This window comes from Lepidochelys olivacea, assembly GCF_965140295.1.
Source record: "Lepidochelys olivacea isolate rLepOli2 genome assembly, chromosome: 8".
NCBI lineage: Eukaryota > Metazoa > Chordata > Testudines > Cheloniidae > Lepidochelys > Lepidochelys olivacea.
Window position 1 is genome coordinate 35,744,203 of NC_140418.1, and position 21,687 is coordinate 35,765,889.

At 50.3% G+C, this 21,687-nt stretch overlaps 1 protein-coding gene across 8 annotated transcripts in view; it reads left to right on the forward strand.

The window, feature by feature from the left end:
- Positions 1-21,687, forward strand: part of CXXC5 (CXXC finger protein 5) — a 107,365-nt gene that overhangs the window by 67,255 nt on the left and 18,423 nt on the right. The window lies entirely within an intron of this gene.

Sequence of the window (21,687 nt, forward strand, 5' to 3'; positions counted from 1 at the left end):
CTAGTTACCCCTGTATTGAGCCGAATAACTCGCGTTTGGCTAAAACATCCCTTCCAGAAAGGCAGCCAGTCTGGATATGAAGACATCAAGAGATGGAGAATCCACCCCTTTCCTTGTCGTTTGTTCCAATGGTTAATCACAGTCACCATTAAAATTTGTGTTTTATTTTTAGTTTGAATTTGTCTGGCTTCAGCTTCCAGCCATTAGTTCTTGTTCTGCCTTCCTCTGCTAGGTTAAAGAGCCCTTTAGTACTCAGTATTTTCTCCCCATGAAGATACTTATACGCTGTAATCTAGTCTCCTCTCTATCTTCTTTTTGATAAGCTAAACAGATTGGGCTCTTTCAGTCTATCACTATAAGGCATTTTCTCCAGTTCTTGAATCGTTTGTATGGTTCTTTCCTGCACTCTCTCCACTTTTCAACATCCTTTTTAAAATGTGGACGCTAGAACTGTGTGTTGTGTTCTTGTAGCGGTCGTACCGGTGCTGTAAACAGAAGTAAAATCACCTCCTGACTCCTACTGATTAATCCTATGTTGATACTGCCAAGGATTGCATTAGCTCTTTTTGCCACAGCATGGCACGGAGAGCTCATACTGAGTTGCTTGTCCACTATGACCCCAAAATCTTTTTCAGAATCATTGCTTTTCAGGATATGGTCCTCAATTCTGTAGCTATGACCTGATGCATAACTGCATTTGTCTGTAGTAAAATTCATTTTGTTTGAGTGGGCTCTGCTTCCCAGGTGATCCAAATCGCTCTGTATGGCTGACCCTGTCCTCATCACTATTCACCAGTCTTCGTGTCATGTGCCAATTTTGCCAGCCATGATTTTATATTGATGAAATATAGTTCATTGATGAAATAGTTCAAAATAGCATTGGGCCTAGAACCGATCCCTGCGGAACCCCACTAGAAACACTCCCATTCCATGATGATTCCCCCATTGATGACTACTTTTTGAGATCTGTCAGTAAGTCAGTGCTTAGCTCATTTAACGTATGCTTTATTGATATTATATAATGCTTTAATTTTTTAATCAGAATGTCCTGCTGCACGAAGTCAAACGCCTTACAAAAACAGCGACAGAGTTACCCTTTGTCAAGCAAATTGGTAATCTCTCAGAGAACGAAATCAGGTTTGTTTGACAAGACCTATTTTCCATAACCCATGCTCACTAGCATTAATTATATACCTATCTGTCAGTTCTTTATTACTTGAATCCTGAAGCAGCTTTTCCACTATTTTGCCTCGGATTGATATCCCCCTGTTGGTAAGTGGAGAGATATTGCATTGTGGTATTGTGGGGGAGGATGGAGAAGGGGGTAAAAAAACTAGGAAATAAATTCTCTTTATATGGACATGTGTCAAGATCTAGAAGAGCTGATAGAAGCCTGGTATGTGGCTTTGAGAACACCCGGAGTTTGACTCTGCCTTCCGATGTGAGTGCACAACTCGTTGTCACTTCAGGGAGGGCTGTACATTCATATCTGACCCCAGAGCTTGGCCTCGAGAGGATAGTGTTTAGATGCAATGTGGATGTCTTTCCAGGTCTTGAACATCCACAGTGATCATGGTGCCACTGCCTGAAAGTGTCCTACCCTGACATCAGGTTGTGTGGGGGTAAATGGGATAATTTTCTGTGTGTCAATAACATCTATAGTTATACATGGTAAGGAAGAGTAGGTCAGCTCCTCTGTGCATACCCTGGCTGAAAGCAGAATTTCCCATTAATGGCATCACAATAGGTTGCTGTTGAAACCGATGTCACAGTTGTGATGTCTCCTCTCTCCCTCTGCATCATCTCCGCAGTTCATACCTGCTGGGACATACTAGTTGGTGGTCCCTAGATTTGAACATCTGGGGACAGGGTGTTCTCGGTAGAGGAAACTCATATGCCCTGTCATTCTCTCAGAGCCAGAATTTATGGACCTTCAGGACATGGTGTAAAGCCTCACTTCTTGCTCAGCCTTCTTCCTTAGGATGAGTAGCTGTTTGACCTGTTATCTTCAGATGGTAATGAGGGCCTTATGAGTACTGACATCAGTTATTACCATTTGTATTACAGTAGCACTGAGGAACTCCAGCTGAGATTGGGGCTCCATGGTGCTGGATGCTGTAGAAAGAGCTGCTGAGAGACAATCTCTTACTCCCAAAGACCTTGTAGTTTCTCGCCCTAGGTCATGCAGAAGGTCAGTGGTAGAATTGAGAATAGACTCCAGGTCACCTGAATGCTAGGCTAATACCCATTCTGCTGCACCACACTGCCTTTCTAGAGTCAGCTAGGACTTCTATTGATAGTAGTAATACATTATAGTTTACATAGGGCTGTAAATTTACATGACACCTTCCAGTCCTTGATAAGACCCTGTCCCAAAGATCTAAGTAGTAAGACAAGACTAACAAACACCGGACAAGAGGCAGGGTGATGGGTCAGGACGGCAAGTGTGTGGGCACTATGGACGTGGAGAACAAGGGAGGAGAGATCACTTGAAGAGGTAAGTTTGAAGGAAGAAGTTCTTTAACTGAGCATGGTCAGTCTGTTTTACTGTTGCAATATTTTCTCATTATAGCTGTGCTCAGGAACCCAGAAATGGGCTCACTGGGTACATTTCAAAATAAACTAATAGGGGATTCGAATTTCAGGGGCACGCTATAAGTGGCAAACATCCCTTGCTCATACAGATGTCCCAAAGCAAAGAGAGAAGGGAGAGGATGGTGCATTGAGCAAATAGTCTTCTCTTTTGTCCCAGGTGGCATTTTTCATGCTGTTTGTCACTGCTGTGGTTTCCAGTTGCTTTTCAGAGATCCAGGGCAATTCATATTTCCAGGTGCTTGTTTCTAAGGCAGGTGCTCAGGTATGTGCCTAACTTTAAGCAACAGAGTAATCACATTGATTGCAACGGGACTAATCATGTGCTTAAAATGAAGCATGTGCTTAAGTACAATCCTGAATCGGGGTCTAAGTTTTTAATGCCCAGAGCTGCTATTGACTTCAGTAAGCTCTTTCCCAGGGCTGTGCAAACTCTTTGGCCTGAGGGCCACATCTGGGTATGGAAATTGAATGGCGGGCCATGAATGCTCATGAAATTGGGGGTTGGGGTGTGGGAGGGGGTTAGGGATCTGGCTGGGGGTGCGGGCTCTGGGGTGGGGCCAGAAAGGGTGCGGGAGGGAGCTCTGGGCTGGGGCAGGGGGTTGAGGTGCGGGTGAGGAGGGGGGGTGAGGGCTCCGGCTGATGGTGTGGACTCTAGGGTGCTGGAGGGTGGGATTGAGGGATTTGAAGGCAGGAGGGGGATTCGGGGTGGGGCAGGGGGTTGGGGTGCTGGAGAGGGTCAGGGGTGCAAGCTCTGGGCGGTGCTTACCTCAGGCAGCTCCTGGAAGTAGCGGCATGTCCCCTCTCCAGTTCCTATGCAGAGGTGCGGCCAGGCAGCTCTATACGCTGCCCCATCCACAGGCTCCACCCTTGCAGCTTCCATTGGCCGCAGTTGCTGGCCAATGGGAGCTGCAGGGGCGGTACTTGGGGCGGTGGCAGCATCCGGAACCCCCTGGATGCCCCTATGCGTAGGATCCAGAGGGGGGACATGCTTCTGGTTCCAGGAGCCGTGCGGAACGGGGCAAGCCCCAGACCCCGCTTCCCGGCAGGAACTCGAGGGCCGGATTAAAACGTCTGAAGGGCTGGATGCAGCCTCCAGGCTGTAGTTTGCCCACCCCTGCTCTTTCCTCATACCATGGCGATAGAGTCGTATAAACACCCTAGCAGATAGATAAGGGACTGAGAGGCAAGTGAGTCAGACTTGCAGCATTTGGGCCAGGGGTTTTGAATGCAAGCTTCTCTTCAGGGAGGGTGAACTGGGGCATCAGGATTTGGCTTGTGTTTATTTTCGATGTAAATCCTAGAGTTGTCTGTTTCTTAAGGCAGGCTAGCTGCTATCTTATTGGCAGGCAGACAGCGCGGTATTCCCTTGGAGCCTGGGCGTTTAAATCAGGCATTGTGGGGGCACGTGGACATTGCATATGGTTGTGTGCCCCATGGAAGGAGGGCCTTCTGTGGACATTTCGGTTGGCTTGTCTGTGTTGGGTCTGGGGCTGTGTCTGGGGGATCCTCACCATTTGCCTTTGGCCTTTGGATGGCATTTAGACAGGCCCTAAAAGTCTGTTTCCCTGGAGAGGTTATTAAATGATGCTCCACTGGCTGTTAGCAGGACGCTCATCATTTCCTGGAGGCTGCTCCCCAAGTGGGGTTTGTGGATGGGCACAGCTGGATTTTATTTTTGCACAGGGGATGGGGAGAGTGAGCTGTCATTCCTGCAAACCCTAGCTCCGCCACCTTCGGCAGCCTTTGACTTTTGATGCATCATGGGTGTGGCATACAGTTCGGCCAGGGGCCCTGCAGCAATCACGACTCAGAGCTGGGGCCTGTCCCCTGGAGAGCCTTGTTTCCTGCAAGCCAGCCAAACTTAGCTGCTCTTTTTTGTTTAGGTTGCATTGGTGATGTTTAATTCTTTCTCTAAATGCAGACAATGGAGACCTTCGTGGAAATGACCGATAGGCGAGGAGCTGGCTCTGCATTGCTGATGAAATTGAGGGCTTTTGTTTTGCGCTGTTTCGCAGGCAGTATTTCGTTGTGGGCTGGATGTATTCCTGGCAAGAGAAATGATGGATGCTCTCTTTCGTTTCCAGTGGCAGCGTTTCAGATTCCTTGCTCCAGGGCAGAAGCTGAGCTAACTCTGATTCTGGAACAGCTCTGGAACCTTGGCAACTAAAGGCCACAGGGTTGCTCAGATGACAAGTGGCACAGAGTGCAGGGAAAGCTCAGGAGAACAGTTTTGTGTAGCGTGTCCTCTCTCGCTCTCAGGAAGCGGGGCGGTCGGGCTGAAAGTCCGCCAAGCATGGAGGGAGGGTTTCATTGTCTGGGTGTTTTGCAGGCAGAATGAGCATTGGGCTTTCTGGCTATTGCTGCACAAAAGAGCAGATTGACGTGTTAATGAGGAGTGTTGGGGGTCTCCAAGACCCAGCTTCCAGGGCTTGGATAGAGAGCAAAATGCTTCAAGGTTGATCCCAGGGTGGGGGATTGTCAATTTTCTTTGTGAGTCTTTCAGAGACTCTCTGGGAGTCCCCAGGATACCTCTCTTCTGCCCCCCACTCACATGGCAAGGCCCCCACATTATACCTGGCCTTAGAGGGCAGGGTAGGGCTTTCTCCAGAGCCTTAGGATGTTACTCCTGAGTTGGCCAGAGAAGGTAACTTCAGAGCAAGGCAAGGCACCCCGCCCCTGCTGCCAGGCTGCCTGCTTCTAGCCCATCTTAGCTTGGAGACAAAGAACCTAACCCAGTCTGACTTGGTGCCCCTTGGAGAGGAGCCGTAGATGTGGCACGCTGGCTGTGCCTTCACCATGCTCAGGCTGTTCATTGTCTCGTGTTGGTGAAACACGCTCGTCATTCCAAAGGTGGCCTCTGCCGAGCCAGCTCGCTAGCCATTTCTGTTTGTTGGCTGGTGTCATTTCCACTGCAGAATCCCTGCCCCATGGGGCTCACTGGCCGGGCTGTTTGGGCTATGTGCAGTGAGTTCGGGGCCTTGGAACGAAGGTGTGACAGACACTGATGTTTATTTCCCGGCCCTAGTCACGTGGTCCAGGTCAGGGTTACCAAGGTCACATGGCAGAGGTCAGTATCCACTGATTCCAGGGACCACTGTTAAATCTTCACCTTTCTCTCCTTAAAAATCAAGCCCAAATAAAACACAATATCAAGCAAAACTGGCAACCACAAACTAATACAGCCCAGTCACAAACCACGCAGATAGCCATGGGTAGGATGGGGACGACCCGAACCCTCTTGAGAGGAGGCAGGATTTTGCTGTCTCATTAGACATCTGTCAGTAGCAACCATCTCGTAACCCCATCAGGCTTCCCGTTGCATGGCCACTTGTCAGAGCAATTCCTTCTGCAGGGGCCTGGTCAGCATTGGGGAGGGTCTGTCATCTGGAGCCCCAGTTGGCTGCTCTTGGTGCTTGTCATGGCCAAAGACAGGGGTTGGCATGTGCTACTCCTGCCAGCCCTGTCAGAGAGCATCCTGGGTGTCCACTGCTTCCCGCCTTAGTTTTGTCAAGATGTCTTCTGTAGCTCCTGTGCGTCTGGTGCTTCGCGGTAGCTATGGCACATCACTATGTTGTGACTGTCTAGCTCTTACTGTGGCAGCTTGCGGCAACCCCTTTCTAACACTCTCTCCTGTATGTAATGGGAGCAGCCATTTGGCATTCTTTGTCATAATATTTCTTCTGTTCTGTCCCATGATCCAGTTATTTTATAACTCCTTCAGAGCCTATTAGATATGGGCACTAAGGATTCTGCCCTACCCACATGCCTCTGATCCTAACCAAGCACTGTGTGGTGGGTTGTGATATATTCCCAATGCTAAACATGAATCCCTTGAACCAGGCCTTTTTCTTTCTAGCATGCTCTTTGCTATTTGCGCTGGCTGTTTGGCCAGCCTGTTCGATGATACATCGCACAGGCTTGGCATAAGGTGCTTGAACTAATATTTCAGAGAATTGCAGAAATGAGCCTTTTGTGAATTGTTGGCCAATCTCTGGTACTAACTCATCTGGAAGCCTGTGGTGAGCAAACTGATTTACAATGGGGTATTACGTTGCTAAGAAAATTGAGTACTAGTCCTCTAATAAGAGGCAATCTTTCCTGATACAGAAAGACAGCCCCTGCTTCTGTGAGCCTGGACTGACTGAGACCTTACATGTTGTTTATCGCAAAATATTTCCATAGTGACATATCTGCGACCACTTTTTTTTTCTTTTAACTTCCAAAAGCGTCTCTCATGCCAGTCGATCTCGCTGTGAACTTGTTATCAGTTATACCCCCAAACAATTCAGGCTTTAATAAATCCATTGGTTAACTGTTCAGATTCCCGTGTCTTAGCTCTAATACCCAGGTATGTAATGTCATGATCGTTGGTCTCACCTGGCAGCTGCTTTCTTGTAACAAAAATGTGCCTTCCCCAAGCGAACTGTCTGTCGTATAGATCACAGTATAGTTGAAATGCTTTGAATAGCTTTGTGCACCAGTTTGCGGTCTCTGGAATGGAATGTTTTGTCAATAGCCTCTGGGCCTGCCACAGGTAACAGTATGGAGGGTCTGGCCCTCTCAGTTTGCTCTGCAGTACTTCTGGCTTATAGGAAAGTTTGGAAGTTCTGCTAGCAGCTCTTTCAACTCTCTGCCAGATTCCCCTCTGGTCTGAGGGATTCCAGTGGCTTCCTTTGCTCCATTTGTGCTAGAGATACATACGGTTCTCCTCTGATGCCAGGTGTCAGAGGAAAAAGGAGTGCTGGGAAGGGGCTGGTCAATATTAACCTGGTCCCAATCGCATGGTGTGGATGAGGGTTACAAAAGGTTATAGCCCGGTTGCATGGCAGGAGTTGGTATCTGCTGACGTCTGTGGCTAACTGTGCTAGGTCTCAGTGCATTTTCCCGTAGGCAGGTGTCCATATTGCATAAATCACCATAGAACCAAAGACTTCAAGGCCAGAAGAGACCATTAGATCATCTAGTCTGATCTGTGGATCACAGGCCACAAATTCTATTTGGCAACCTTCTTTGCAGAGAGACTGAGGACCGAATGGCCATAGAGACTCAGCTGCTCTATGGAGGGCAGGGCTGAGACATGTTGAAGAGGCACGTGTGTGGGAGAAGAGGGCACTACTGCTGCCCATGCTCTGATTGATCTTTCATTGCCAGTCCGGCCCTTCCAACCACCCCCAAATTGACCTGCAAAATATTTGAATAAGGGGGAAAAATGGCTGTCCTCATCTGCCTCCAGTGTGCTGGGTTTATCTGTCCATCTCTGGGTTACAGGGGTTCCTTTTACAACAGCCTTCGAGACTCCCCCAAACAAAGGAGGACAGCATTAGGAAGGCAGTACCAGCCAGCAAAGGTGGGAGAGAAATGAAATGCTCCCCCCAGAGATCCATGCTGTGGTATTTGAATGGCAGATGCTGCTGCCCATTGGCTGTGAGACCAGCCCATACACATAGATCTGTTCAATCCAATTTTGAGGGAGAGGGGTGAAAAAAACAGGCGATTGCCTTCCTGAGTCTCAATCTGGTAGGTTTTAGTTACAGCCACTTTAGGATTTGGGCAGCGAGCGCAGCAGCTTTGGCAGCCGAGTGCGGGGAGAGCGGATGAGCCGCTCATTGACGACATCAGGAGTGGCGAGCCTGCCAAGCCGCCGGCATCTGTGGGATTGCAGGGGGCACGCAGGTGGTGGGCAGCCTCTTGACTCACTTGGTGGAGGGGGGCTTGACCAGCCCTTCCCTCAACTTTGTGGCCCCTGGAGCACGTCTCTATGGAGTGCGGAGGGAAAGAAGAGAAGCCCTTAGTTGTCCACAGGGCATGCAGAGTCTTTGCATATTCTGATGGACATTTTAAGTTGCCTTATCTCCATAACCACCCCGGATCTGGACATTCCAAGCAGCTGTGGAGATAAGTGGATTTCCAACAAGCTCCTGGGTAGTCTGACATTTGCACGTCTCCTTATTTCCATAGCGACCACCAGTAAAATAAATAGGGAGCAACTTTCCATGCCTTGCGGTGGGACACAGAGGGGCACTCAAGTTGCTGTGGCAACTGGCAGCAGATCTGGAGGCATATCCCATGGAACTGCGTCAGGCCTGGCGCTTGGGGCCTCGCTGCCCTCATGGTGTGGCTGGTGCTCAGGTTTGTGTTTCCATTTCATCAGCTCCCAGCGGGGGCAGTCCTGGTGCTGGATGAGATGCCAGCCAGATAAGAGCCCAGTGGTGCTGGCACTGAAGGACTGGAGGAGTGTTGTGACTGCTCTGACTGGAGGGTGTTTCCCCTCTGCTGAGGAGGTTGGCAGTCTCTGGGCACATAGCAGGTTTATGGCTGTGTTAAGGTACTGTTTCACCCCAAGATGGTGGCATTGCTGATTGCACCTTCCTGTGCTTTTCAGGTGAAATCCTGACCACCCCTGGAAGCTTGTGGAAGTTTTGCTGTTGATTTGAGTAGGGCCTGCATGTTTTGATGGGAAATGTCTCTTCTGGGGTGTTGTTATTAGTAGGACAAACCTCTGGGTTGGAAAGCACAACAGGGTATTTATTGGTCTCTGAGCAACTCTTGGATGCACAGATACAGCAGCAAAGGTGATACAATAAACCCAAGTGTCGCAGACAATAGACATGGTTACTAGATAATCCCCCTGCCCCTATCCATTCATCCTGGGGGAGCAGGGACTAGAGACCTAGGCCTTTAACTCACTCGCTCTCTCACTCTCCCACCCCAGTGTTTTTAGCTAAGTGGCTATTGATTTCCCTTGCTAATGCTACTGTCATCCATATCTATGTCACTTCCTGACTAGACTATTGCAGTGTTATTTACTCAGGGTGACTCTTGGAGACTGCTTGGAAACTTTAGGTGGAGAAGAATGGTGAGCTGCTTGGTGGGGAAAGGCTGTGCAAGCATGTTACTGCTGCTGGCCATGCACCATGATGGCGTCCCGTCTGTTCCTATATGCAATTCAATGTGCTGCATTTAATCTCCCAAACCTTTTGTAATTTAGGAGCTGGCTTCCTTAGAGACGATACATGTCTCTGTACACCACTGCAACGGCTGAAATCAGCAGAGAGGCTGTGCTGACAGCCCTCAGAAGAGCATTCTGTTGGGTGGTCTGTCAGACCTTAACCTGGTTAGTCTTCAGAGGCATGGTACGTGGCTTATCTTTTCAGCCACAACCTAGCCCAATAAAATCAAGGCTCTGTGGTCTCCTTCCATGTCTGAGTTGTAACTGATGTTTTGTTTTATCTTAATCTGTGATCTGCACATGTTTCAAGGCAATAGACACACTGTGTTATCGAATAAGTAGAAATAAACCACAGCTAATATAGTGAAATCACTTGGGGAATCATCACAGTCTCTTGTGATATTTCCCTCTGCACCTGGAAGATGATTTGTGTCAAATAACTGCTGTTTAAGAACACCAACCCTTGGAATATGGGAATGAGTAATAGGAGCTCCAGGAAATGACCCAAGGCTAGGAGACCCTCTCGATTTTTGATGAAATTCTAGTCCAGCTAATGGCAATGATAATTTGCCAGGAATCAACAATGTGCTCAGTACTGTACACGGCACAAATGTCCATAAAGCCCACCCTAAAGCCTTTATGATTTAGGAGACAGTTTACAGTCTGAAAGGGTATTCAGTCAGTGTTGTGCCTCCGAGCCTGAAGATTGAAAACCCTCAAGACGAATTATCTCCTTGGCTTGGCCTGGGGGAATCGTTAATATTACCACTGTGTATTAAATGGACACAAGGTCTGTCTTGAAATTCCAACTGTTTATCCACCCATTTATGGGAGGGCTGAGACAGAGCTGGGGTCTTCACAGAAAATGTGCCTATGAAGAGAGGGCACCAGAGTTGATTGCCTCGGGCTCAGAATGGTTAGAGGTACCTTATCATTGCTACCTTTGCAGCTCTGGAAGGCTCCCTGAATCGGCAGTGGTGGTTGCTCATTTGGAGGATACTGGCTAGATGCACGCACTACTCAGGTTCTCATGGAACAGTGAATACGAAGAGACATTTAGCCATGATACCTATAGAACTGTCAGTTGCATCCTTCTCTGGATCTGTCTTTCTTCCAAGATGGGGTTGGAGGAGAATGGAACTAGCCAGGGCGAGACGAAAAACTGACAGGGAGCAATCAGTGTCTTTTCCCTGCTGGGAGTCTGTGTGTTGAGCTGTAATCCAGTTAAATCAACTGCTGTCAAATAATAAGAAACAGGTTCACAAGTTCTACAAAATTCAGATCCCTCTTGGTCTTCAGGTCAAGGTTGTAACGAACCCAGCAGCATTGGGTTCATGCAGGTTGCTTTGTTGTGTTCCCCAGAACCTTTCTTTGCTTAGACTGACTGGTATTTGTAATTAGAAGTCATAGCTAAGTTTTATTTTGCCTTTCTCACCTGGGAAGGAAAGTGGGAGAGAAGCATTGTAATTCCAGCTTTGATTTTTGCCATACAAGTTGGACGTTTGGGAGCTGAGCTGTGAGCTGTGGAGCTGTTAACAGCTGCTTTGAAACTTCATTACCAAGAGCCAGAGTCTTCCCTTGGGCATGAAAGTGCAGCTTCCTTTGAAACCAGTGTAGGTTGCATGCTCGGATATTGGGGTACAGAGGTGAAGAGATTTTAGTTGCAACCTTTATCATAGGTTCAGTTCCTTCTTTTGAGGCCTTGACTTAACAGCTTTGCCTTAGTACTGATTAGTCTTTTTGTAGGAGAAATAAATGCCCATTTTAGGTGACAAACTGAACATCCCATCATCTCCTTAGGTTTACAGCATGGTGGGCATGTGTTATCAGGCCTTTTGGGTATGTCCTTTCAATAAAGTAGCAGCCTTTCCATCACTGAACTGGATAAAACCCATTCAGGCTGGAATGTGCTCTCTTGTTAACTTGTGCTGATCCCATGTGCTACAGCTTGTCTCCTTACGAAGGCACATCATGCTCGCATCACAGGCTCTCTGTTGAATTTTGGATTCTCCTTAAAACCTCAGTCCTCCAATGCAAAGCCCTCAATGGACTAGGGCTTCATTAATGCAGGGACCATACCTATACAATCCTTCAGATGCGTGGGGACACTACCGCGGATGGAGACTCCTCCAGATGTATGGGGACATTACATTGGATGGAGACTCCCTCAGAAGCGTGGGGACATTACAGTGGATGGAGACTCCTCCAGATGCGTAGGAACATTACCACGGATGGAGACTCCTCCAGATGCGTGGGGACATTACCGCGGATGGAGACTCCCCCAGAAGCGTGGGGACATTACAGCAGATGGAGGACAGGGTGATAGTCTCAGGAGTGGGAGATAGAAATTTTTGCCAAAGGGTCCTTGGTATTGGAACTACCTACAAGTTTTGCAAAGGCTTGTTCCCACTCAGTAGAAGAAGCTAAAATCACACGCTTGGCCTGCACAATTTTCCCTTCCCCTAATAAGGACCCCCTGCATGTCTGACAGGGAATGCTCCGAGCCAATGGAAGGATGAGAAACTAGTCCATTTTAGGACAGCAGTGATTCTGAGAATTGCTGTATTTTATGCCATAGGACTGAGCACATTACAGATGCCTTGATAGAGAGACAGATAGGTAGATAAACTGAGTGGCAGATTGCTGTGCTTTCAGAAGTGACGGACAGACAGAAATCCCGCAGTGTACGCAATTATGGACTTTTAGTTCCTCATCTCGGAGATTGAAAAGACGTCTGTTTTCCTTTGGCGTTCTGCTCATTCCTGTTAAGTATCAGACAATGCAAAGGCGCAGAGCAGCCACTAATCAATGCACAGCGGGAAACAGTTTCTCTGAAATCATCGAAAAAGCAGAACTTTTATTTTCTTTTTTTCCCCCTCTTGATCCTTGGGAGCATCTTGGCCTCAGCTTCTTTTGGGAGGCTTTTACTGCAGCTTTGGCGCAGGGCTGAGAGAACAGAGGCTGCGGGAGGAAACTGATTTATTTAAAATTAAAGGAAAGTGGAAATTATTTTTCAAGATAAGAGTTTTTACACCTGAAGAGGCTGACTACTTCCCAGTTATGCTGGTCCCCAGACAGTGAAATAACACAGGAGTGATGTAAATCGCAATCTGTCGTCTTTACGTGCTTTACAAGGAGCTCAGCATTCTCTCTCTTGTCCACCTCTCACCCTCTTACGAATAAATGATTTCTACAATCAGCAAGATCTTAGTTTGTCATTTGACAATTGCCGCATCTTAAAGTTCTGAGGCTTTTTGGAGGGAGAGAGATGAGCTGAGCCAGGGTGGGTTAGGGCCATTTTGTGGATTGTTAGGATTTTCTGGTAATCATGTCCCCAGATGGCTTGGAAAGCTTGGATCTAAAAGCATGAATAGCTATGGCTTGAGCTAAAGAGGCGGTAACAGACTCGTCAACCTTTTCTGTGGCTTAGCCACTAGAGGGGGACCAGGAGGCACACCATGCAAACACGGGTTCTGGTGGCAACTCCGTGCCTGGACTGGGGAGGGAAGAAAGGGGCTGTTCTGGATTTCGCAAGTGCCTTTGTGACTTCACGATATTAGTTTTGGGGTGCTTTGTGACCCGAGGAAGAGGGGCATTGGCCTAGGAGTCAGGACTCCTGGGCTCTCCTCCCAGCACCAGCACTGTGGAAGCAAGTCATTTCCTGGCTCCGTGCCTCATCTGTACCATGGATAGAATGGTACTTACTCCTCTTTGTAAAGTGCTTTGAGATCTACAGATCATAATCCCTGCAGGAAGGATTCTTATTAGATTAAGTGTCCGATGGATATTCCCTAGAGCGTTGTCCTCAGAGAATGCCGTAGCTGTGCGTTGGTGCCAGGATGCATGACTGTTGACTGGTATCTGGGGTAAACTCCAGGAAGATTTTGTTTGCTAAGAATGCCTCTTAATACAAATGCTGCTTTCCCTAAGGATCTGCAGCAGGCCGGTGCCTCCGTGCTGCTACCTGTGGTAGGGCCTCATGCATTACCACATAGACCCTATGAGGAGAAACACCACAGGAAGTACCACCTTGAAAGCTGGGTTGACAGCTTCCCTCATGGCCCCTGATTGGTCCAGGTGCCCTATTTAAGCCCAGGAGGAATTCCAGGAAGTGTCCATGCAATGAGGCAGACTCCCCTGCCAGCTGTAGCAATGGTCCTGCCTCTTGGCTTGCCTTTGGACTTCTGACTACGGCTTGGACCCTCAGCTTCCACCCTGCATCTCCGACTCTAATCCCGACCCCAGGCTTCGGTGCTTGAACTCTGACTCTGGCTACGAACACTAACTTTGCCCCTTGAGCCCTGGCTCTGTTCCTGCCCCTGGCATTGGTACTAGGACCCTGACCCTGGGCTCGGACTCAGGCTTTCGCTCTTAGACTCTGACTCTGGTTTTGACCCTGGACCTCGGCTCCTGGAAGCTGGCACGGTTCCCCTGCCCTGCCCTGAGTGCCATTGGCCGAGATCTGCAGCCAATGGGAGCTGCAGGGGCAGCGCCTGTGGGCAGAGCAGCGTGCAGACCCTCCTGGTAGTGCCTCCACCAAGGAGCCAAGGGACATGTCACAGTTTCCAGGGAGCCCCCTGAGGTAAGCGCCACCCAGAGTCCACTCCCCGCACCCCACCCCTCCTCCCAAGCCCTGAGCCCCTTCCTGCACCCTCCTGGAGCTCGCACCCCACACCCCCTCCCGCACCCCAACCCCCTGTCCCAGCTTGGAATCCCCTCCCACACCCAAACTCCCTCCTGGAGCCTGAACCCCCCTCCCCGCACCTCCTCCCCCAGCTCGGAATCCCCCTTCCACACCCAAAATCCCTCCCAGAGCCCGCACCCTCCTGCACTCCAACCCCCTGCCCCAGCCCGGAGCCCCCTCCACACCCTGACCCCCTCATTTCTGGCCCCATCCTGGAACCTGCACTTGCAGCCCAAAGCCTGTACCCCCTCGCACACCGCAAACCCCTGCCGCAGCCCAGAGCCCCCTCCCATACTCTGAACCCCTCGGCTCCACCCCCAGCCCAAAGCCCGCTCCTGTACCCCAAACCCTTTATCCCTGGCCCCACCCCAGAGCCCGTACCCCGAGCCAGAGCCCCCTCTCGCATCCCAACCCACTGCCTCAGCCTGGGGCCCCCTCCCGCACTATGAACTCCTCATTTCTGGCCCCACCCCAGAGCCCACACCCCCAGCTGGAGCCCTCACCCCTCCCACACTCCAGCCCCCTGAGCCAGCCCAGTGAAAATGAGTGAGTGGGTGAGGATGGGAGAGAGCGAGCGATGGAGGGAGGGGGGATGGAGTGAGCGGCGGCAGGGCCTCAGTGCAGGAGTGGGGCCTCAGAGAAGGGGCGGAGCAAGGGTGTTCAGTTTTGTACAATTAGAAAGTTGGCAACCCTACCACTAAGCCTGACTTCCCAAGCCCTGGTCATGACACTTTGGATAAGGAGAGTGATGTTGGATGGAAGTTTGGGGATAAGTGGAAAGCACTGTGATTTGGGCCATTCTAGCAGTGCCTGTCTTGGTCCTTACAGCCACATGTGTATCTCATGCCATGGGCAGCTCTCTGGACAAGTGGCCCTTGAAGGTGAAGTCACAGAGTAGAAATAATAATATCTAGCTCTTTCCATCCACAGATCTCTAAGTGAGGTAGGTAGCGTTAGCTCCCTGGTACAGATACCGGCCGCACAGGCAGGGCAAGTGTCTCACCCCAGTCACATAGGAGACCTGTGGAAGAACCAGGACTAGACCTCAAGTCAGCTGAATGCCTTGTCCCCTGTGTCATGCCACTTCCCAAATAATCCCTGCTGAGCAGTTTCATCTAGGGGTTAGCGCAGTTGAGACAGTTCTGCTGCGGGGTTCCTGCACCCCAAAGCTCGTGGGTGCTGGGTTCAGAGTTTTGATCTGGCCCATCGTAACAAGGAATTCCAGTCTGGCGTTGGGACCCCTCTCCGAGACTGTGGGTGTTTGGAGCCAGGGTTTTGGTTTGGGCCCAGAAAAGACTGACCTCTAATAAGCAAGAGGGGATTGCCAACAGAACTGGTTCCACTGATTGTGAATAAGATTATGGTGAGCCACTGCAAGATTCCCATTGACTGCATTGCCGCTCTGCTCCGGGATATCCTTTCTGAAAGCCAGGTCGTCTCCAGGCTGGATGTGAGCTGGCTCTGAGCAGCTGTGCCTTGCCCTCTGCTCCTCCCTCTCGCTCCTGAGTGCCTTTTCGCTTCCTCCAAGGAAGTTCTTATCTGGAGCCCCCAACCGCACTGATCTATCATCACTGCTTAGCCAGCATTGTTGCAAGGAATGCCACCTCCAGGGCCAAGTTCATCCCTAGAGTAAACCCCGTGACTCCACTTCTCTAACAGAGCTAAGCCAGACATGGAGTGCTGCAGAGACCTACAGCCCCTGAAATGCTCCAGACTAGGGAGGAGGTCTGTGCGGGGTCTCCAACCCCACCCCACCCTAGGTCTCCTCTCTCTAGCTGGGAAGGGCTTGTCCGTATACTGCAAGCCATAGACATGAGCACAGAGCAGCTCTGAATTGAGCAGCGCCCTCCCGTGTGCTTTGCAGCTATCCCCATCATGGCTGGAAGCATACGGTCACCCCCACCAAGCAGCAGGTGGCCATGGCCGTCCTTCCTTTCTCAGGAGCACAGGCTTAGGCAGCTCCTCTGGCTTCTGTAGTTTCTCTGCCTCACAGCAGAGTATGGGGGAGATTCCCCGACTCACAGCAATAAGCAGCAGCTGTGGGGCTTGAAGCTACACAACGGTGGCTTGCCTGCATGTGGGAGCTCTGATCTTGCGGCACCGTGGGGCGGAAGGTGTGTGATGGGACATCTGAGAAGAAAGCACTAGCTGGAATCAAACCGGGAGTAGGGGTGGGGGCTGGTCCGAGTGCTTTGAATCCAATATTGACAAGAGCAAAGGTGTAGGAATCCCCTCAGGCAGAGCATCCCTGGGACACATCCCTCCTGCACGGCTGTATGCGGTGGTGGTGAGTGCATGGGGAGAACCTGTCCCCAGGACTGGAGTAGGGCTTGGAGATGCCCCTTGGCTCCGGGCATTGTGTATCCCACCCATTTCTGGGGGACACAGCAACAGAAAACTCATGAAGCAGCATCACCCCGTAACCACTGCAGCCGCTCTGGCACCCAGCAAAGTCCCTGGCCAACCCCTGGCCAATTGATTTGTGTAGGAACATGTCCAAAGCCTCGTTACCCAGGTCAGCTTCCACAGGGCATGGGCACTGGAGAAGAACAGGGCAGGAGCAGTGGGGGGTGCAGAGGACGATGGGCAGAGGGATGGTGCTGAGGGATAGTAAAGAAAGTCACGTGGGGCAAGATCTGGGCATTGTGAGGGTAGGGACATGGAAAAGTGAGGGAGATTTCATGGAGTGATGGGTGGGGGGTATTGGAGTAGATTTGGGGGTGGGGGTGAGGGATATTGCAGCAGTTTTTGGGGACGGGGTATTTGAGCAGATTCAGGAGGATTCTGGAGCAGTTTCTGGGGGATGGGATGGAGAAAACATGCTTTGCGGTTTTTTGTTTGATCTGATGGTGAAGGAAAAAGGAACCAATGTGCAGGGCACCTGGTGGAACGGCTCCCTCTCTCCCTGGGGGCAGACTGCCAAGGGCTGGCACATCACCGTTAACGGCGGGGAGCCCCATCTGAATGCTGCCCAGCCTGCGGTTTGTGTGGTTGCGTTTTCGGGCTGTTTCTGTGACGGTGCTGTGGTCTCACAGCTCCCACTCAGTCCCCTCTGGGTTGTGTTGTGTCTTGGCAAAGGGTGGGCTGCCCCCTCAGTTAGGCAGCAAAGCCTTCCCCAGGAAGTGCTCATTGTGCAGAGCCCATGCTTCCCTTCTGCCCCCTCTCAGCTGCGAGTAGCTGCCTCTCACTGATCCAGCGCAGGGTGCAGGGCTCCAGGAAGGGATGCTGAGCTAGTGCCGAGTGGCCTCAAAATCAGTCACCTCTGCCTTCTTTGTGCTTCCTTCCTTCTGCCAGCTGCTTGCTCCTGTGGCCAAGCACCAGGCTAAGGGCTTGGCAGGATAATCTCAAGGGGTCTCAGTAACTTATAAAGCTCTTACCTCCTCACCATAGACATACTAAATCTTTGGAAGCTTGAAATTGAAATGTTTCCTTATCAGCCACCTTTTATCTTCATTACATACGTGTTGGTTTGTTATTGTAGGGTTGCCTGCCTGAGTGCTAGGGCTGTGTGCGCTGATTTGTTGTTGTAGGGTTGCCTGGTGCTGTGTGCACTGGTTTGTTATTGTAGGGTTGCCGGTCTGAGTGCTGGGGCTGTGTGCACTGGCTTGTTGTTGTAGCGTTGCTGGTCTGGGTACTTGGACTGTGTGCACTGGTTTGTTGTTATAGGGTTTGCCTGGTGCTGTGTGCACCGGTTTGTTGTTGTAAGGTTGCTGGCCTGAGTGCTGGGGCTGTGTGAGCTGGTTTGTTTTTGTAGGGTTGCTGGATCACATGAGGTGGCATGTTTTTAAGTTCCCTGTGTTGGCTTTCAGACGTGGCTGGGAGCCACTGTGCTGTGCGCATTGGCCTGGCTCTCACTGAGGCGCTGCCCATGTGTCCCTTGGATCACTGCACTGTCGCTCGCTGTTGCAGGGTTGCCCGTGGCTGGATGAGTTGTGCACAGTGTCCGGCTGCATGGCTGGCTTGTTTGCCATTGCAGGATAATCTCGGGGGAAGCAGGGAGGACGGGGAGTGGGCAATAGAATAACAGCACCAAAGCATTTGGGCTAAAACAGGAACCCCAGGAGCTGCCTGACCTTTTCAAACAGCTCTAAATCTGATAGGGTCAATCTGGGCCCTCCCGACCTTGACAGCGTCCCCTTTAACCCTGGCATCTTTCCAGCCTGCTAAGCTGCCGTGTATAAAGACCTGAATGAATGGGTGTGTCACATGACACTTAATGCTCTGGCTGAAACTAAGCACCTTCTGACGGAGCCCAGATGACACGCTGTGCCCGGTGAACTGTCGGGGGGGGGATGGGTGGCAGGGGGGTGCATGTCTTCTTCCGTTATAGAATTATTTGCTAATTAAGGTCCATTATTGCAAAGAGAGGAGTAGGGTCGTGAAAAAAGCCAGCAACAAGGCACTGTGGTGTAAGAAAGGGGGTGCACAGGCCAGCACAGAGCAGTGACCATAGGAGAGCCTCTAATGCTCCTTGGGGTTTGACATCCCCTCAGGAAGTGGGGATGGGCCCCCACAAAGTTGACACACACAGAGTGTGGCCTGTGCCTGGGCAGTTCCCAGCGCCTGCAGGGAATCGCATAGCGCTCCGCCCACTTGGTTCTCTGCTGGATCGGGGCCGTCAGCTTGACACTTAGATGTAGCCTGGAAAGTCCTGAGCCCCCTCCCTTCCTTTATCCAGCTGCCCCTCTCCTGCCCGGTGCCTGTGAGAGCCCTGCCCCCAAAACGCTCCCCTCGCCCATCACAGCTCTCGTCTCCCTGGCCGGGAGGGCTGGACAGGACTCCCTGTTGGCGCTGTAACTCAGATGGCCAGAGGAGTCGCTGCAGAGGCCCCTTTGTTTCCCAGACACACTCCTTAGTTCGGCTGCCAGCCTAAAGGCCAGTCTCTTGTGGTCAGCAAGCCAGCTGCCTCAGACACTCCTGCCGCTTACAGTGCCTGGACCGGCTTCCTGACTGCGACAAGAGCTGCCATTGAGTTTGTCGCTGTCTTTGTTTTCCTCCCTCTCTACCTCTCCTTCTAGTCTGCTCTCTCTTCTTTCTTTCTTTCTTTCTTTCTTTCTTTCTTTCTTTCTTTCTTTCTTTCTTTCTTTCTTTCTTTCTTTCTTTCTTTCTTTCTTTCTTTTTCCCTCCCCATCCTGGTTCTTTTATCTCCCCTTCCAATATCTTTCCTCTCCCATTGTGGATTAGCCACTGCTGGGTGGTTTTTGTTTTTTTTTTTTTTAAGCTCTAAGGGCTTATCTCCCCAGGAAAGCTATTCTGGAAGAAGGTAGGGTGTGGATTTCAAGTGGCATAGTTATTCCTGAATGTGTGGACAAGCCCTGAAGGTTGGTTTTGGTGCTGGGGGAGCAGAGGAAATGGGACAGTGGTCATGTGTGAGAAGATGGGCAGCAGCAGGCGAGCTGGGAGGTGGGGAGGCTGTAGGGGAAGGAGCTGCAATAGTCAAGGCTGTAAACAACGGGGTCACCATCACTGACAACCTCAGGAGAAGTCAACTGATGCAAAGACCCTGAGACAGAGGGGTCCAGTCCTACCCATCTCAGACAGGCTGCATTACTATGGAGCTGGCCAGGGCTAGACTGGATGCTCAGCTATCAGGGATAATGAAACCTGTCCCATCACAATCCACTCAGAGAGGCTAAATGACCTACCAGAAGTCTCTCCCCGCCTGCCATTATCTCCTCCAGCCGTCATGTGTCTCCTCTCCTTCCCCATTGTTTTTACTGGGCAAGAGGGACTTATGGTTCTTGCTCCAGTCAGGTTGGTGCCTCTAGGTAACCACTTCTCCTTCCCCACAGGATACATCTGTATTGAGCCTTGCAGTGTCTTCTGCCACAAAGGGCCCTCCAAGAAGTGCCCATCAAGAAAGCAGGTCGCAAAAGGGGTTGCCTCACTGAGCCATGCATGGCTTACACCCAACCCAAGAGCTGAATGGGGTCAGATGAAACCCGCGTAGGAGATGTGAATGGGCCCACTGAAGCTGTGCACGCACACACGCATACCCACACGTGCAAGTACACATGAGATGGGGCCATTGTCTTTGACCAGGAGCAGATCCCATGCTTGGAGAGGCCGGATTCTCACTCCCCGATGTGATCTCACAACAGCTTAGATGCCAGTAAACCCCCTCCAATCTAGCTGTCCTTTGTAAAACCATTTATGATCAGCACCTAAAATCATTCCCTAATTTCATGCTGTGTAATGACCATCCCTTATCAAAAGATACTGTGGTGTTGTCCTGGAACAGATGGGCTCACTGACTTCAGGGTTACGCTAGTGTAACTCCATTTACTTGTGTGGAGTTACTTCTCATTCACACCGGTATTACTAAGATCAGATCACTGCTGTTAGCCATAGTGCAGATGTTTTCAACTGTGGTTCAGGGACCCCTTGGGGTCCGCAGACTATGTCTTAAATGTCCAAAGGGGTCAGCACCTCCATTTGAAAGTTTTTAGGGGTCCGCAAATGAAAAAAAGGTTGAAAACCATTGCTGTAGCATTTGGGCCATTACCACTGCCCATGAGAGAGGATCTGCCTTTGTATATAACTGATGGAGACACATACTGACCAGCGGGTAGCTATATAGAGACATACAAGACTGAGAAGAATGGGAGCTATTAGGGTGCTGGCTGGGATAGTGTTTTTTGATTATGTTGACATGACATGGTAATGAGTGTTGGTCAATATTGATCAGCCGTAAGCTGTATTCAGTGACCTAGAGATGCAAATTTCCATATCCTATAATCAACCCTTCCCCATAGGGCATCCATTTCATTCTTTGAATGTATAATATTTACCCTGATTGGTCCGAACGACAGAGAACTTGAGATCTCTATTTTCACATGGGTGTCTTCCCTTTCCATGATGAATGTTGTAACCCTGACACTTCCTAGCAAACAAAACATTGAGGCACGATTCAGAGGAAATGTCAGGAGCGCCGAAAAGTGCCCGAGCAAAGTCGTTTACAACTGAAACTTCTGGCGATTGCAAATGAGCCGGAAATGTGAGCTGAGCATGCCAGTAAAACCAGGCCTTATTCAGTGCTCTGCACAGTCTCTGCAGATTTCTGTCTAGGCAGCATGTCTGTGGTCCTGAGCAGGCTTCCCGAATGTGGACACAAGAAAGAACATCTTGGGTTTTCCTTTTCCTTTACTACATTAGGCCTGTTGAGATCAGAATCCCCAGATTGAGTTTAATGACAAGTTCCTAAAACCCACGTTCCTGATTGTGCAGGGTTGTTAATAATCCCGTCCCGATGTTAGCCCTCGAGTCCTCGCCAAATTGCAAGCTGGGTAATTACATTCTACCTCCCTATGTTACCCCTCCAGTTCCAAGTGGAGGTGGGGCTCATGCTCGCTTCTGGGGCTGAACTGTTGCACAGTGTTGCAACACCTGCCACTTTCCACCCCAGAGGTGGCTGCCTATAGAGAAGAAGCTGCTTAATTGGCTGCTGGACAACCTGTTA